Here is a 15541-nt window from a genome sequence, read left to right as displayed (position 1 = left end):
GGGGGATAAAGAGGATTTAGGGAGCCAGGGGTTAGGGAGCTAGGGGGGATAGAGGGGTTAGGGAGCTAGGTGTTAGGGAGTAGGGGGAATAGAGGGATTAGGGAGCTAGGGGTTAGGGAGTAGGGGGGATAGAGGGGTTAGTGAGCTAGGGGTTAGGTAGTAGGGGGGATAGAGGGGTTAGTGAGCTAGGGGTTAGGGAGTAGGGGGAATAGAGGGGTTAGGGAGCTAGGGGGGATAGAGAGGGTTAGGGAGCTAGGTGTTAGGGAGTAGGGGGGATAGAGGGGTTAGTGAGCTAGGGGTTAGGAAGTAGGGGGGATAGAGGGGTTAGTGAGCTAGGGGTTAGGGAGTAGGGGGAATAGAGGGGTTAGGGAGCTAGGGGGGATAGAGAGGGTTAGGGAGCTAGGTGTTAGGGAGTAGGGGGGATAGAGGGGTTAGTGAGCTAGGGGTTAGGAAGTAGGGGGGATAGAGGGGTTAGTGAGCTAGGGGTTAGGGAGTAGGGGGAATAGAGGGGTTAGGGAGCTAGTGGTTAGGAAGTAGGGGGGATAGAGGGGTTAGGGAGCTAGTGGTTAGGAAGTAGGGGGGATAGAGGGGTTAGTGAGCTAGGGGTTAGGGAGTAGGGGGGATAGAGGGGTTAGTGAGCTAGGGGTTAGGAAGTAGGGGGGATAGAGGGGTTAGTGAGCTAGGGGTTAGGGAGTAGGGGGTATAGAGGGGTTGGTGAGCTAGGGGTTAGGGAGTAGGGGGTATAGAGAGGGGTTAGGGAGCTAGGGGTTAGGGAGTAGGGGGGTAGAGAGGTTAGCGAGCTAGGGGTTAGGGAGCTAGGGGTTAGGGAGTATGGGGGATAGAGAGGGGTTAGGGAGCTAGGGGTTAGGGAGCTAGGAGTTAGGGGGGATATGGAGGGGTTTGGGAGCTAGGGGTTAGGGAGTAGGGGGGATAGAGAGGGTTTAGGGAGCTAGGGGCTAGGGAGTAGGGGGGATAGAGAGGGGTTAGGGAGCTAGGGGTTAGGGAGTATGGGGGATAGAGGGGGGTTAGGGAGCTAGGGGTTAGGGAGTAGGGAGGATAGAGAGGGGTTAGGGAGCTAGGGGTTAGGGAGTAGGGGGGATAGAGGGGTTAGGAAGCTAGGGGTTAGGGAGTAGGGGTTAGGGAGTAGGGGGGATAGAGGGCTTAGGGAGCTAGGGGTTAGGTAGTAGCACTGAGAGGGGGGTAGGGGTATAACACTGAGAGGGGGGTAGGGGTATAACACTGAGCCCCCCTCAGTGTTATACCCCTACCCCCCACTCAGTGTTATACCCCTACCCCCCTCTCAGTGCTACTACCTAACCCCTAGCTCCCTAAGCCCTCTATACCCCCTACTCCCTAACCCCTACTCCCTAACCCCTAGGGGGTATAACACTGAGAGGGGGTAGGGGTATAACACTGAGGGGGGGTAGGGGGTATAACACTGAGAGGGGGTAGGGGTATAACACTGAGAGGGGGTGTAGGGGTATAACACTGGGGGGGGGGGGGGGGGTAGGGGTATACCACTGAGAGGGGGTAGGGGTATAACACTGAGAGGGGGTGTAGGGGTATAACACTGAGGGGGGGGGGGGTATAACACAGAGGGGGTAGGGGTATAACACTGAGAGGGGGGTAGGGGTATAGGGGTACCCCACCTCCATTGTCTGAACTGAAACAGCTGGTGACACGCTCCTAGTACATTGTCTGGTCTAAGTTTCTGAACTGAAGCAGCTGGTGGCACGCTCCTAGTTTATGACTGTGAAAGTGTGCATGGGCGGTTGAGTGGTTAACGTTCAGGCTGCGGTCGTGGTGACCGTGGACCCACGCTGAGGCAGAGTATTCTCAAAATAAACACATTCAATTAGAAGGAGAACACCCGTGAGGGGTGAACACTAACCATGCACAGAGCAGCAAACATCATCAAGCCGAGTTAAGTTTAGTTTGATAAGTGCAACATGGGAATCTATCATGATAGAAGTACATTATAACAACAGTGTATTAACTTCATGCTAACAGGTGGTCACTCACTCTTCCGGTGCAAAATAGCAGACAGCCAGACAGCTAGCCAACCATCCATACATCCAGTCATCCATCCAGACAGCCAGCCATCCAGACAGCCAACCATCCATCCAGACAGCCAGCCAGTCATCCATCCATCCAGTCATCCAGCCAGCCATTCAGATCCATCCATCCAGACAAACAGCTAGACACCAGGCAGACACAGCTAGACACCAGGCAGACAGACAGCTAGACACCATCCAGACAAACAGCTAGACACCAGGCAGACAGACAGCTAGACACCAGGCAGACAGACAGCTAGACACCATCCAGACAGACAGCTAGACACCATCCAGACAAACAGCTAGACACCAGGCAGACAGACAGCTAGACACCATCCAGGCAAACAGTTAGACACCAGGCAGACAGACCGCTAGACACCAGGCAGACAGATCGCTAGACACCAAGCAGACAGACAAACAGCTAGACATCAGACAGACAGACAGCTATACTTTAGACAGACAGCTAGACATCAGACAGACAGACAACTAGACATCAGAACTAGACATCAGACAGACAGACAACTAGAGACCAGACAGACAGACAGACAGACAGACATCCCATGCCCGCTCTGTGGGAATATAACAAAATGCCAGCCTGGTCCAATAATGGAGCCAGTGGAGCCTGCTCAATACGACAAGCACCTCATTACTACCCACACTGACCATCTATGGCCAAGGGAGAGACTGTTCCCATGCTCTCACCTCTCTCTAGTCTACCTCTCTGTGTTTCGGTCTCTGTCACAATCCACAATCCAATTTCTCTTCCATTGTCATTCTCTCTCTTTCATTTACTCTCTCTCATACACAAACAACTGAAGTTAAGTCCGACCGGCTCGCAAATAAGCACCGCCAACACATGCCATATGCAGTATTTTAGGAGGGCAGCTGTTTCTTGCTGTTGTTGCTGAATTTCTCTCATCTGTCCACACAGGCTCACCATGTCTCAGTCTTGGTTCGCTGTCGGAGTCTTAATCCACTCACTTCCAGCCTGTAAATCTCTCACTGCTAGTCTGACACTGAACACTTGTCCCTTCATTTCCCACAGGAATCCTCCCAGAGACGAGTGCCGACGGCTGGCTTCATCACCAGTGAGCTATACTGAGCTCCCAATGAGGAATAACACGAGAGATTCAATACTGAGCTCCCAATGAGGAATAACACGAGAGATTCAATACTGAGCTCCCAATGAGGAATAACACGAGAGATTCAATACTGAACCTTCAATGAGGAATAACATGTGAGATTCAATACTGAGCTCCCAATGAGGAATAACACGAGAGATTCAATACTGAACCTTCAATGAGGAATAACACGAGAGATTCAATACTGAGCTCCCAATGAGGAATAACACGAGAGATTCAATACTGAACCTTCAATGAGGAATAACATGTGAGATTCAATACTGAACTCCCAATGAGGAATAACACGAGAGATTCAATACTGAGCTCCCAATGAGGAATAACACGAGAGATTCAATACTGAGCCTTCAATGAGGAATAACATGTGAGATTCAATACTGAACCTTCAATGATGGGTTAGCTGACAACGTCATGAAAACAATGTGCGCTCCTCAACGGGGTAGAAGTCAGCCTGTTGTGATTCAGGATGGCCAGATTGCTAGCAAGAATGACAAGAAACTGCCATGTGGGGAATCGTAATTGGCTCGTTTCTTGATACCATGTCTTTACTTTTTGTGTTTTGACTGATTTCATGTCAATGCTAATATGGCAAAAAAATTGCCAGCTAGATAACCAACAACTGTAACGATGTCGTTGAGAGACAAGTGCTCATTGTGCAAATGTAAAATTTAAGACGAAAAATGGTTTACATGTTGTCAACAATCTATGCCAACCTCGTCTGTTTAGCCCCATAGTTGAACACGCCTCGGTTTTGTTGCTAAATAATCAACCTGTCAATAACATGACAGATTTTATACTGAGCTCTAAGTGAGCAATAACACAATACTGAGCTCTAAGTTAGCAATAACATGATACTGAGCCTTCAGTTAGCAATAACATGATACTGAGCCTTCAGTGAGCAATAACATGATACTGAGCCTTCAGTGAGCAATAACATGATACTGAGCCTTCAGTGAGCAATAACATGATACTGAGCCTTCAGTTAGCAATAACATGATACTGAGCCTTCAGTGAGCAATAACATGATACTGAGCCTTCAGTTAGCAATAACATGATACTGAGCCTTTAGTTAGCAATAACATGATACTGAGCTCTAAGTTAGCAATAACATGATACTGAGCCTTCAGTGAGCAATAACATGATACTGAGCCTTCAGTGAGCAATAACATGATACTGAGCCTTCAGTTAGCAATAACATGATACTGAGCCTTCAGTTAGCAATAACATGATACTGAGCCTTCAGTTAGCAATAACATGATACTGAGCCTTCAGTTAGCAATAACATGATACTGAGCCTTCAGTTAGCAATAACATGATACTGAGCCTTTAGTTAGCAATAACATGATACTGAGCCTTCAGTTAGCAATAACATGATACTGAGCCTTCAGTGAGCAATAACATGATACTGAGCCTTTAGTTAGCAATAACATGATACTGAGCTCTAAGTTAGCAATAACATGATACTGAGCCTTCAGTGAGCAATAACATGATACTGAGCCTTCAGTGAGCAATAACATGATACTGAGCCTTCAGTTAGCAATAACATGATACTGAGCCTTCAGTGAGCAATAACATGATACTGAGCCTTCAGTGAGCAATAACATGATACTGAGCCTTCAGTGAGCAATAACATGATACTGAGCCTTCAGTTAGCAATAACATGATACTGAGCCTTCAGTGAGCAATAACATGATACTGAGCCTTCAGTTAGCAATAACATGATACTGAGCCTTTAGTTAGCAATAACATGATACTGAGCTCTAAGTTAGCAATAACATGATACTGAGCCTTCAGTGAGCAATAACATGATACTGAGCCTTCAGTGAGCAATAACATGATACTGAGCCTTCAGTGAGCAATAACATGATACTGAGCCTTCAGTTAGCAATAACATGATACTGAGCCTTCAGTTAGCAATAACATGATACTGAGCCTTCAGTTAGCAATAACATGATACTGAGCCTTCAGTTAGCAATAACATGATACTGAGCCTTTAGTTAGCAATAACATGATACTGAGCCTTTAGTTAGCAATAACATGATACTGAGCCTTCAGTTAGCAATAACATGATACTGAGCCTTTAGTTAGCAATAACATGATACTGAGCTCTAAGTTAGCAATAACATGATACTGAGCCCTCAGTGAGCAATAACATGATACTGAGCCTTCAGTGAGCAATAACATGATACTGAGCCTTCAGTTAGCAATAACATGATACTGAGCCTTCAGTGAGCAATAACATGATACTGAGCCTTCAGTGAGCAATAACATGATACTGAGCCTTCAGTGAGCAATAACATGATACTGAGCTCTAAGTTAGCAATAACATGATACTGAGTCTTCAGTTAGCAATAACATGATACTGAGCCTTTAGTTAGCAATAACATGATACTGAGCTCTAAGTTAGCAATAACATGATACTGAGCCTTCAGTGAGCAATAACATGATACTGAGCCTTCAGTGAGTAATAACATGATACTGAGCCTTTAGTTAGCAATAACATGATACTGAGCTCTAAGTTAGCAATAACATGATACTGAGCCTTCAGTGAGCAATAACATGATACTGAGCCTTCAGTGAGCAATAACATGATACTGAGCCTTCAGTTAGCAATAACATGATACTGAGCCTTCAGTGAGCAATAACATGATACTGAGCCTTCAGTGAGCAATAACATGATACTGAGCCTTCAGTGAGCAATAACATGATACTGAGCTCTAAGTTAGCAATAACATGATACTGAGCTCTTCAGTTAGCAATAACATGATACTGAGCCTTCAGTTAGCAATAACATGATACTGAGCCTTTAGTTAGCAATAACATGATACTGAGCCTTCAGTTAGCAATAACATGATACTGAGTCTTCAGTGAGCAATAACATGATACTGAGCCTTTAGTTAGCAATAACATGATACTGAGCCTTTAGTTAGCAATAACATGATACTGAGCCTTCAGTGAGCAATAACATGATACTGAGCCTTCAGTTAGCAATAACATGATACTGAGCCTTCAGTTAGCAATAACATGATACTGAGCCTTCAGTGAGCAATAACATGATACTGAGCCTTCAGTGAGCAATAACATGATACTGAGCCTTCAGTTAGCAATAACATGATACTGAGCCTTCAGTGAGCAATAACATGATACTGAGCCTTCAGTGAGCAATAACATGATACTGAGCCTTCAGTTAGCAATAACATGATACTGAGCCTTTAGTTAGCAATAACATGATACTGAGCCTTCAGTTAGCAATAACATGATACTGAGCCTTCAGTTAGCAATAACATGATACTGAGCCTTCAGTTAGCAATAACATGATACTGAGCCTTCAGTTAGCAATAACATGATACTGAGCCTTCAGTGAGCAATAACATGATACTGAGCCTTCAGTTAGCAATAACATGATACTGAGCCTTTAGTTAGCAATAACATGATACTGAGCCTTCAGTTAGCAATAACATGATACTGAGCCTTCAGTTAGCAATAACATGATACTGAGCCTTCAGTTAGCAATAACATGATACTGAGCCTTCAGTTAGCAATAACATGATACTGAGCCTTCAGTTAGCAATAACATGATACTGAGCCTTCAGTTGAGCAATAACATGATACTGAGCCTCTATAGTTAGCAATAACATGATACTGAGCCTTCAGTTAGCAATAACATGATACTGAGCCTTTAGTTAGCAATAACATGATACTGAGACTCTAAGTTAGCAATAACATGATACTGAGCCCTTCAGTCGAGCAATAACACTGATACTGAGCCTTCAGTGAGTAATAACATGATACTGAGCCTTCAGTGAGCAATAACATGATACTGAGCCTTCAGTGAGCAATAACATGATACTGAGCCTTCAGTGAGCAATAACATGATACTGAGCCTTCAGTTAGCAATAACATGATACTGAGCCTTCAGTTAGCAATAACATGATACTGAGCCTTTAGTTAGCAATAACATGATACTGAGCCTTCAGTTAGCAATAACATGATACTGAGCCTTTAGTTAGCAATAACATGATACTGAGCTCTAAGTTAGCAATAACATGATACTGAGCCTTCAGTGAGCAATAACATGATACTGAGCCTTCAGTGAGCAATAACATGATACTGAGCCTTCAGTGAGCAATAACATGATACTGAGCCTTCAGTGAGCAATAACATGATACTGAGCCTTCAGTGAGCAATAACATGATACTGAGCCTTCAGTTAGCAATAACATGATACTGAGCCTTCAGTTAGCAATAACATGATACTGAGCCTTCAGTGAGCAATAACATGATACTGAGCCTTCAGTGAGCAATAACATGATACTGAGCCTTTAGTGAGCAATAACATGATACTGAGCTCTAAGTTAGCAATAACATGATACTGAGTCTTCAGTTAGCAATAACATGATACTGAGCCTTTAGTTAGCAATAACATGATACTGAGCCTTCAGTTAGCAATAACATGATACTGAGTCTTCAGTTAGCAATAACATGATACTGAGCCTTTAGTTAGCAATAACATGATACTGAGCCTTCAGTGAGCAATAACATGATACTGAGCCTTCAGTGAGCAATAACATGATACTGAGCCTTCAGTTAGCAATAACATGATACTGAGCCTTCAGTTAGCAATAACATGATACTGAGCCTTTAGTTAGCAATAACATGATACTGAGCCTTCAGTGAGCAATAACATGATACTGAGCCTTCAGTTAGCAATAACATGATACTGAGCCTTCAGTTAGCAATAACATGATACTGAGCCTTCAGTTAGCAATAACATGATACTGAGCCTTCAGTTAGCAATAACATGATACTGAGCCTTCAGTTAGCAATAACATGATACTGAGCCTTTAGTTAGCAATAACATGATACTGAGCCTTCAGTTAGCAATAACATGATACTGAGCCTTCAGTGAGCAATAACATGATACTGAGCCTTCAGTGAGCAATAACATGATACTGAGCCTTTAGTGAGCAATAACATGATACTGAGCCTTTAGTGAGCAATAACATGATACTGAGCCTTTAGTTAGCAATAACATGATACTGAGCCTTCAGTTAGCAATAACATGATACTGAGCCTTCAGTGAGCAATAACATCATACTGAGCCTTCAGTGAGCAATAACATACAACAACAAGAGAAAATACTGAGTTCTCCTCTTGAGAGAAAGAAGTGAGACAAAAATGTATCTCTCAGTACCATCACACTGTACTGTAGCCTATATAAACTGTACTGTAGCCTATATTAACTGTACTGTAGCCTATATTAACTGTACTGTAGCCTACAAGAAGTGTGCCATATTCAACTGAAAGAGAACCACAAAATGCAAGTTAATGTAAAACTGAAGCTACGGGCATTATTTAAACCAGCACAAAGTAACATGCTTCACTGTTCTAGCAACAGAGGGAGAGAAAGAAGTGACACTTACACACACATCGTCCGGAGTCCTGGTAGTAACTCCGTCTCTGCTTTCGAGTGAGTGAGTGAGTGAGTGAGATTGTGTGTCTGTCTGTCTTTCCCCCTGCCCTCACCGAGAGTACGGCCAGGGTCTGCCAGAGGCACTGTAAAAACAAGCGCTCACGTGAGTACTACTCCACAGCGGGTCCCAAAATAAATAAAACGCGCATCCAAAAAAAGGAGAGATGGAGAAATATCAAATAAAGTATTACGCATTTAAGAAGGTACGCTCATTTGCAATGCAACTACTCCCTCCCCTTAAACCCAAAATACTTTGGACAGAGTTTTTTTTTCTCCTTCCGATCCGGAGAGAAAGGGAGAGAAAGAGAGAAGGGGAGAAAGAGAAAAGGTAGACCAGGGAAGGCTAGAGTAGGTGGAACTCTTCTGCTGTCTTGCTCTTACTACTCTTTCAGCTTGTTTCTTCCTTCCTCCTCTTGTGGGCAGCGAACATTAAACCCCGGGCTTCCAAGCAGTGGAATGTGACAGCGGGAAAGAGCGAGGAGGAAAAACAGAGAGAGAGAGCGTGGGGCATATGGTGTCCACCTACAACAGGGGTGTCAAACTCATTTTGCCGGTCTTCAACGAGGTCCGGAGGGCAGCACTGAAAATGTTTATTTCCTCACTGTCTCTATCTATCTCGTCTAGCTTTCATTTCAGTGATAATTAGTGAGCTGGACACATTTGAGAAACTGTATGAATGTAGGTCCATTATCATTTCTACACAGTTTAGATTCGGTTTTAGTCATTTTATTGTATATTGAGTTTCTCTCTCACTCTACCCCCTTTTTCACTCTCCTCTCTCTGCCTCTCTCTCACTCTGCTCTCTTTCTCTCCCCCTCTCTGCTTGTCTCTCTCTCCCTCTCTGCTTGTCTCTCTCTCCCTCTCTGCTTGTCTCTCTCTCCCTCTCTGCTCTCTTTCTCTCCCCCTCTCTGCTTGTCTCTCTCTCCCTCTCTGCTTGTCTCTCTCTCCCTCTCTGCTTGTCTCTCTCTCCCTCTCTGCTTGTCTCTCTCTCCCTCTCTGCTTGTCTCTCTCTCCCTCTCTGCTCTCTTTCTCTCCCCCTCTCTGCTCTCTTTCTCTCCCCCTCTCTGCTTGTCTCTCTCTCCCTCTCTGCTTGTCTCTCTCTCCCTCTCTGCTTGTCTCTCTCTCCCTCTCTGCTTTCTTTCTCTCCCCCTCTCTCTCTTTCTCTCCCCCTCTCTGCTTGTCTCTCTCTCCCTCTCTGCTTGTCTCTCTCTCCCTCTCTGCTTGTCTCTCTCTCCCTCTCTGCTTGTCTCTCTCTCCCTCTCTGCTTGTCTCTCTCCCTCTCTGCTTGTCTCTCTCTCCCTCTCTGCTTGTCTCTCTCTCCCTCTCTGCTTGTCTCTCTCTCCCTCTCTGATTGTCTCTCTCTCCCTCTCTGCTTGTCTCTCTCTCCCTCTCTGATTGTCTCTCTCCCTCTCTGATTGTCTCTCTCTCTCTCACTCTGCTTGTCTCTCTCTCCCTCTCTGATTGTCTCTCTCTCCCTCTCTGCTTGTCTCTCTCTCCCTCTCTGCTTGTCTCTCTCTCCCTCTCTGATTGTCTCTCTCTCCCTCTCTGCTTGTCTCTCTCTCCCTCTCTGCTTGTCTCTCTCTCCCTCTCTGCTTGTCTCTCTCTCCCTCTCTGCTTGTCTCTCTCCCTCTCTGCTTGTCTCTCTCCCTCTCTGATTGTCTCTCTCCCTCTCTGATTGTCTCTCTCCCTCTCTGCTTGTCTCTCTCTCCCTCTCTGCTTGTCTCTCTCTCCCTCTCTGCTTGTCTCTCTCTCTCACTCTGCTCTCTTTCTCCCTCTCTGCTTGTCTCTCTCCCTCTCTGCTTGTCTCTCTCCCTCTCTGCTTGTCTCTCTCTCCCTCTCTGCTTGTCTCTCTCTCCCTCTCTGCTTGTCTCTCTCTCCCTCTCTGCTTGTCTCTCTCTCCCTCTCTGCTTGTCTCTCTCTCACTCTGCTCTCTTTCTCTCCCTCTCTGCTTGTCTCTCTCTCCCTCTCTGCTTGTCTCTCTCCCTCTCTGCTTGTCTCTCTCTCCCTCTCTGCTTGTCTCTCTCTCCCTCTCTGCTTGTCTCTCTCTCCCTCTCTGCTTGTCTCTCTCTCCCTCTCTGCTTGTCTCTCTCTCCCTCTCTGCTTGTCTCTCTCTCCCTCTCTGCTTGTCTCTCTCTCCCTCTCTGCTTGTCTCTCTCACTCTGATTGTCTCTCTCTCCCTCTCTGATTGTCTCTCTCTCACTCTGATTGTCTCTCTCTCTCACTCTGCTTCTATCGCTCTCTCTCTCTCTCTCTCAATTTCAATTCAATTTAAGGGCTTTATTGGCATGGGAAACGTGTGTTTACATTACCAAAGCAAGTGAAATAGATAATAAACAAAAGTGAAATAAACAAAAAATGAACAGTAAACATTACACTTACAAAAGCTCCAAAATAATAAAGACTTTTCAAATGTCATATATTCTTTGTGGGTCTGTGTAAATCTGAGGGAAATATGTGTCTCTAATATGGTCATACATTTGGCAGGAGGTTAGGGATTGCATCTCAGTTTCCACCTCTCTCCACTCTCTCTCTCTCTCTCTCTGTTCCTCAACCACTGAAGGAAAACTGAAAGCAGCTATTGACTGGAAATGATTAGTGTCTGAAGACAAAATGAAAGCACGTCACTTACTACACTCAGCTACCTGGGAAGAAGGTAAACACAGAATATGGCTACAAAGGAACACAAAATGAGTAAACTTGCTTAGAGCAAGAATCATTTCAGTGTGTTAGGCTTCTATTGTGTCCAGAGTTTCCCCGACTTTCCAGACCAACAAAAGATGCCATTAGCAAACACATATGGGAAAAACAACTGAGGTGAAAAACCACAGTGTGTGTTCAATTTGTCCCATTTTTATAGCTTATGAGGAAAACACAATAGCTTAACAGAACAGCTCTCCCCTGTCAGAACGATGCCATTGTTTACCGTATACAAACCACCCGTAGGAGACCCAGATAGAGAGAGATAGATAGAGAGAGGTGGTACAGAGATAGTGAGAGAGAGAGAGAGAGAGAGAGAAAGGTGGTACAGAGAGAGAGAGAGAGAGAGAGAGAGAGAGAGAGAGAGAGAGAGAGAGAGAGAGAGAGAGAGAGAAAGAGAGAGAGAGAGAGAGAGAGAGAGAGATAGTGGGAGAGAGTGAAAGGGGGTACAGAGAGATAGTGGGAGAGAGAGAGAGAGAAAGAGAGAGAAAGAGGGTACAGAGAGAGAGAGAGAGCAAATGTACTGTACAAGTGTACTGAGCAAATGTCAAATAGTCTTTTTACCAAATTACCGTACGACAGACCACATATTCACCCTGCACACCCTAATTGACAAACAAACAAACCAAAACAAAGGCAGTCTTCTCATGCTTTGTTAATTGCAATTTTTTTTGACTCAATTTGGCATGAGGGTCTGCTATACAAATTGATGAAAAGTGGTGTTGGAGGAAAAACATACAACATTATAAAATCCATGTACACAAACAACAAGTGTGCGGTTAAAATTCGCAAAAAACAAACATTTCCACAGGGCCGTGGGGTAAGACAGGGATGCAGCTTAAGCCCCACCCTCTTCAACATATATATCAACGAATTGGCGAGGGCACTAGAACAGTCTGCAGCACCGGGCCTCACCCTACTAGAAGCTGAAGTCAAATATCTACTGTTTGCTGATGATCTGGTGCTTCTGTCCCCAACCAAGGAGGACCTACAGCAGCAACTAGATCTTCTGCACAGATTCTGTCACACCTGGGTCCTGACAGTGAATCTATGTAAGACAAAAATAATGTTGTTCCAAAAAAGGTCCAGTTGCCAGGACCACAAATACAAATTCCATCTAGACACCGTTGTACCAGAGCACACAAACAACTATACATACCTCGGCCTAAACTTCAGCGCCACAGGTATCTTCCACAAAGCTGTGAACGAGCTGAGAGGCAAGGCAAGAAGGGACTTCTATGACATCAAAAGGAACATAAAATTCAACATACCAATTAGGATCTGGCTAAAAATACTTGAATCAGTTATATAACCCATTGCCCTTAATGGTTATGAGGTCTGGGGTCCGCTCACTAACCAAGAATTCCAAAATGGGACAAACACCAAATTGAGACTCTGCATGCAGAATTCTGCAAAAGTATTCTCAGTGTACAACGTACAACACCAAATAATGCATGCAGAGCAGAATTATGGTGATACCCGCTAATTATCAAAATCCAGAAAAGAGCTGTTAAATTCTACAACCACCTAAAAGGAAGCGATTCCCAAACCTTCCATAACAAAGCCATCACCTACAGAGAGATGAACCTGGAGAAGAGTCCCTTAAGCAAGCTGGTCATGGGGCTCTGTTCACAAACACAAACAGACCCCATAGAGCCCCAGGACAGCAACACAATTAGACCCAACTAAATCATGAGAAAACAAAAAGATAATTACTTGACATATTGGAAAGAATTACAAAAAAACAGATCAAACTAGAATGCTATTTGGCCCTAAACAGAGTACATTTACATTTACATTTTAAGTCATTTAGCAGACGCTCTTATCCAGAGCGACTTACAAATTGGAAAGTTCATACATATTCATCCTGGTCCCCCCGTGGGGAATGAACCCACAACCCTGGCGTTGCAAGCGCCATGCTCTACCAACTGAGCCACACGGGAGTACACTGTGGCAGAATTCCTGACTGTGGCAGAATTCCCAAAATCAAGGAAAACTTTGACTATGTACAGACAGGCTATGTGCACACTGCCCACATAATGAGGTGGAAACTGAGATGCACTACCTAACCTCCTGTCAAATGTATGACAATGTTAGAGACACATATTTCCCTAAGATTACACAAACCCCAATCTTGATAAACTCCCATATCTACTGGGTGAAATGCCACAGTGTGCCATCACACAAGCAATATTTGTGACCTGTTGCCACACGAAAAGGGCAACCAGTGAAGAACCTTTTGTACTTTAACTATTTGCACATAAAATGAAATTTGAAATGTCTTTATTCTTTTGGAACTTTTGTGAGTGTAATGTTTACTGTTAATTTGATTTGTTTATTTCACTTTTGTTTATTTAGTACCGAGAGAGAGAGAGAGAGAGAGAGAGAGAGAGAGAGGGGGGGGAGAGAGAGAGAGAGAGAGAGGGGGAGAGATAGAGAGCGAGAGAGAGGGGGGGGGGAGTAAAACACCTTTGGTTTTAAAGTGTATACCACTTTATTAGAACAACAAATCTCCTACTGTATGTCCCTTAGGAACCAAACCATCCCATCTAAAGTGTATTCAACTGAGAATTGAATAAAGTTCATAGAGATTGTGTGTATGTGTTTATGCCTGTATGTGTGTGTGTGTGTTTATGCCTGTGTGTGTGTGTGTGTGTGTGTGTGTGTGTGTGTGTGTGTGTGTGTGTGTGTGTGTACCAGCAGCTATTAGATGATGTGAGTGAGCTAGTTTGTGTGGGAGCGGGACAGACATCAGCTGACTAAACATGCTGACCAAGAGGTCCTGACCAAGCACAATCCTCTGACTGTCTGGCATCAGCAAATCACCATGGCAACCACCCACCTACCCACCTGCCTGCCCGCCCGCCCACGAACGCCAAAACGCCTCGAGTTCCTACCACAGCATCTGATTCGCTGACAGCACAGCTTGGGTAAAGTGCACAGACCACTTAACTGAAATAATTTCAATTCAATCCAACTCAATACATGAAACAAGTCAGGCTAACTATTTGAGGTGCTGTATTTATAGTTGTCGGATGCTGTTGAGTGTTATGTTCTTGCTAAAACGTTGATGCTGTTGAGTGTTACGTTCTTGTTAAAACGTTGATGCTGTTGAGTGTTATGTTCTTGTTAAAATGTTGATGCTGTTGAGTGTTACGTTCTTGTTAAAACGTTGATGCTGTTGAGCGTTACGTTCTTGTTAAAACGTTGATGCTGTTGAGTGTTACGTTCTTGCTTAAACGTTGATGCTGTTGAGTGTTACGTTCTTGTTAAAACGTTGATGCTGTTGAGTGTTACGTTCTTGTTAAAACGTTGATGCTGTTGAGTGTAACGTTCTTGTTAAAACGTTGATGCTGTTGAGTGTTACGTTCTTGTTAAAACGTTGATGCTGTTGAGTGTAACGTTCTTGTTAAAACGTTTATGCTGTTGAGCGTTACGTTCTTGTTAAAACGTTGATGCTGTTGAGTGTTATGTTCTTGCTTAAACATTGATGCTGTTGAGCGTTACGTTCTTGTTAAAACGTTGATGCTGTTGAGTGTTACGTTCTTGTTAAAACGTTGATGCTGTTGAGCGTTATGTTCTTGCTTAAACGTTGATGCTGTTGAGTGTTACGTTCTTGTTAAAACGTTGATGCTGTTGAGTGTTACGTTCTTGTTAAAACGTTGATGCTGTTGAGTGTTACGTTCTTGTTAAAACGTTGATGCTGTTGAGTGTAACGTTCTTGTTAAAACGTTGATGCTGTTGAGTGTAACGTTCTTGTTAAAACGTTGATGCTGTTGAGTGTAACGTTCTTGTTAAAACGTTGATGCTGTTGAGTGTAACGTTCTTGTTAAAACGTTTATGCTGTTGAGCGTTACGTTCTTGTTAAAACGTTGATGCTGTTGAGCGTTACGTTCTTGTTAAAACGTTGATGCTGTTGAGTGTTATGTTCTTGCTTAAACGTTGATGCTGTTGAGCGTTACGTTCTTGTTAAAACGTTGATGCTGTTGAGTGTTACGTTCTTGTTAAAACGTTGATGCTGTTGAGCGTTATGTTCTTGCTTAAACGTTGATGCTGTTGAGTGTTACGTTCTTGTTAAAACGTTGATGCTGTTGAGTGTTACGTTCTTGTTAAAACGCTGATGCTGTTGAGTGTTACATTCTTGTTAAAACGTTGATGCTGTTGAGTGTTACGTTCTTG

The 15541-nt window shown here is 44.0% G+C and overlaps 1 protein-coding gene across 2 annotated transcripts in view; it reads right to left on the bottom strand.

Annotated features, from left to right (window-relative positions):
- LOC139556035 (protein eva-1 homolog A-like) overlaps positions 1–15541 on the bottom strand; it is a 167842-nt gene that overhangs the window by 54296 nt on the left and 98005 nt on the right. Inside the window, exon 1 of one of the 2 annotated variants that reach the window (XM_071369512.1) lies at positions 8616–8758. The exons of the other annotated variant lie outside the window; for it this stretch is intronic. The gene's annotated coding sequence lies outside the window, so the exon portion shown is untranslated. Of the gene's footprint in view, positions 1–8615; positions 8759–15541 lie in introns of those variants that run through there. 2 annotated transcript variants of the gene reach the window in all.

The sequence above is a fragment of the Salvelinus alpinus genome, chromosome 27 (genome assembly GCF_045679555.1).
Source record: "Salvelinus alpinus chromosome 27, SLU_Salpinus.1, whole genome shotgun sequence".
In the NCBI taxonomy this organism is placed as follows: Eukaryota; Metazoa; Chordata; class Actinopteri; order Salmoniformes; family Salmonidae; genus Salvelinus; species Salvelinus alpinus.
The sequence above is the reverse complement of the archived record's forward strand: the minus strand, read 5'-3'. Positions and strand labels throughout refer to the sequence as shown.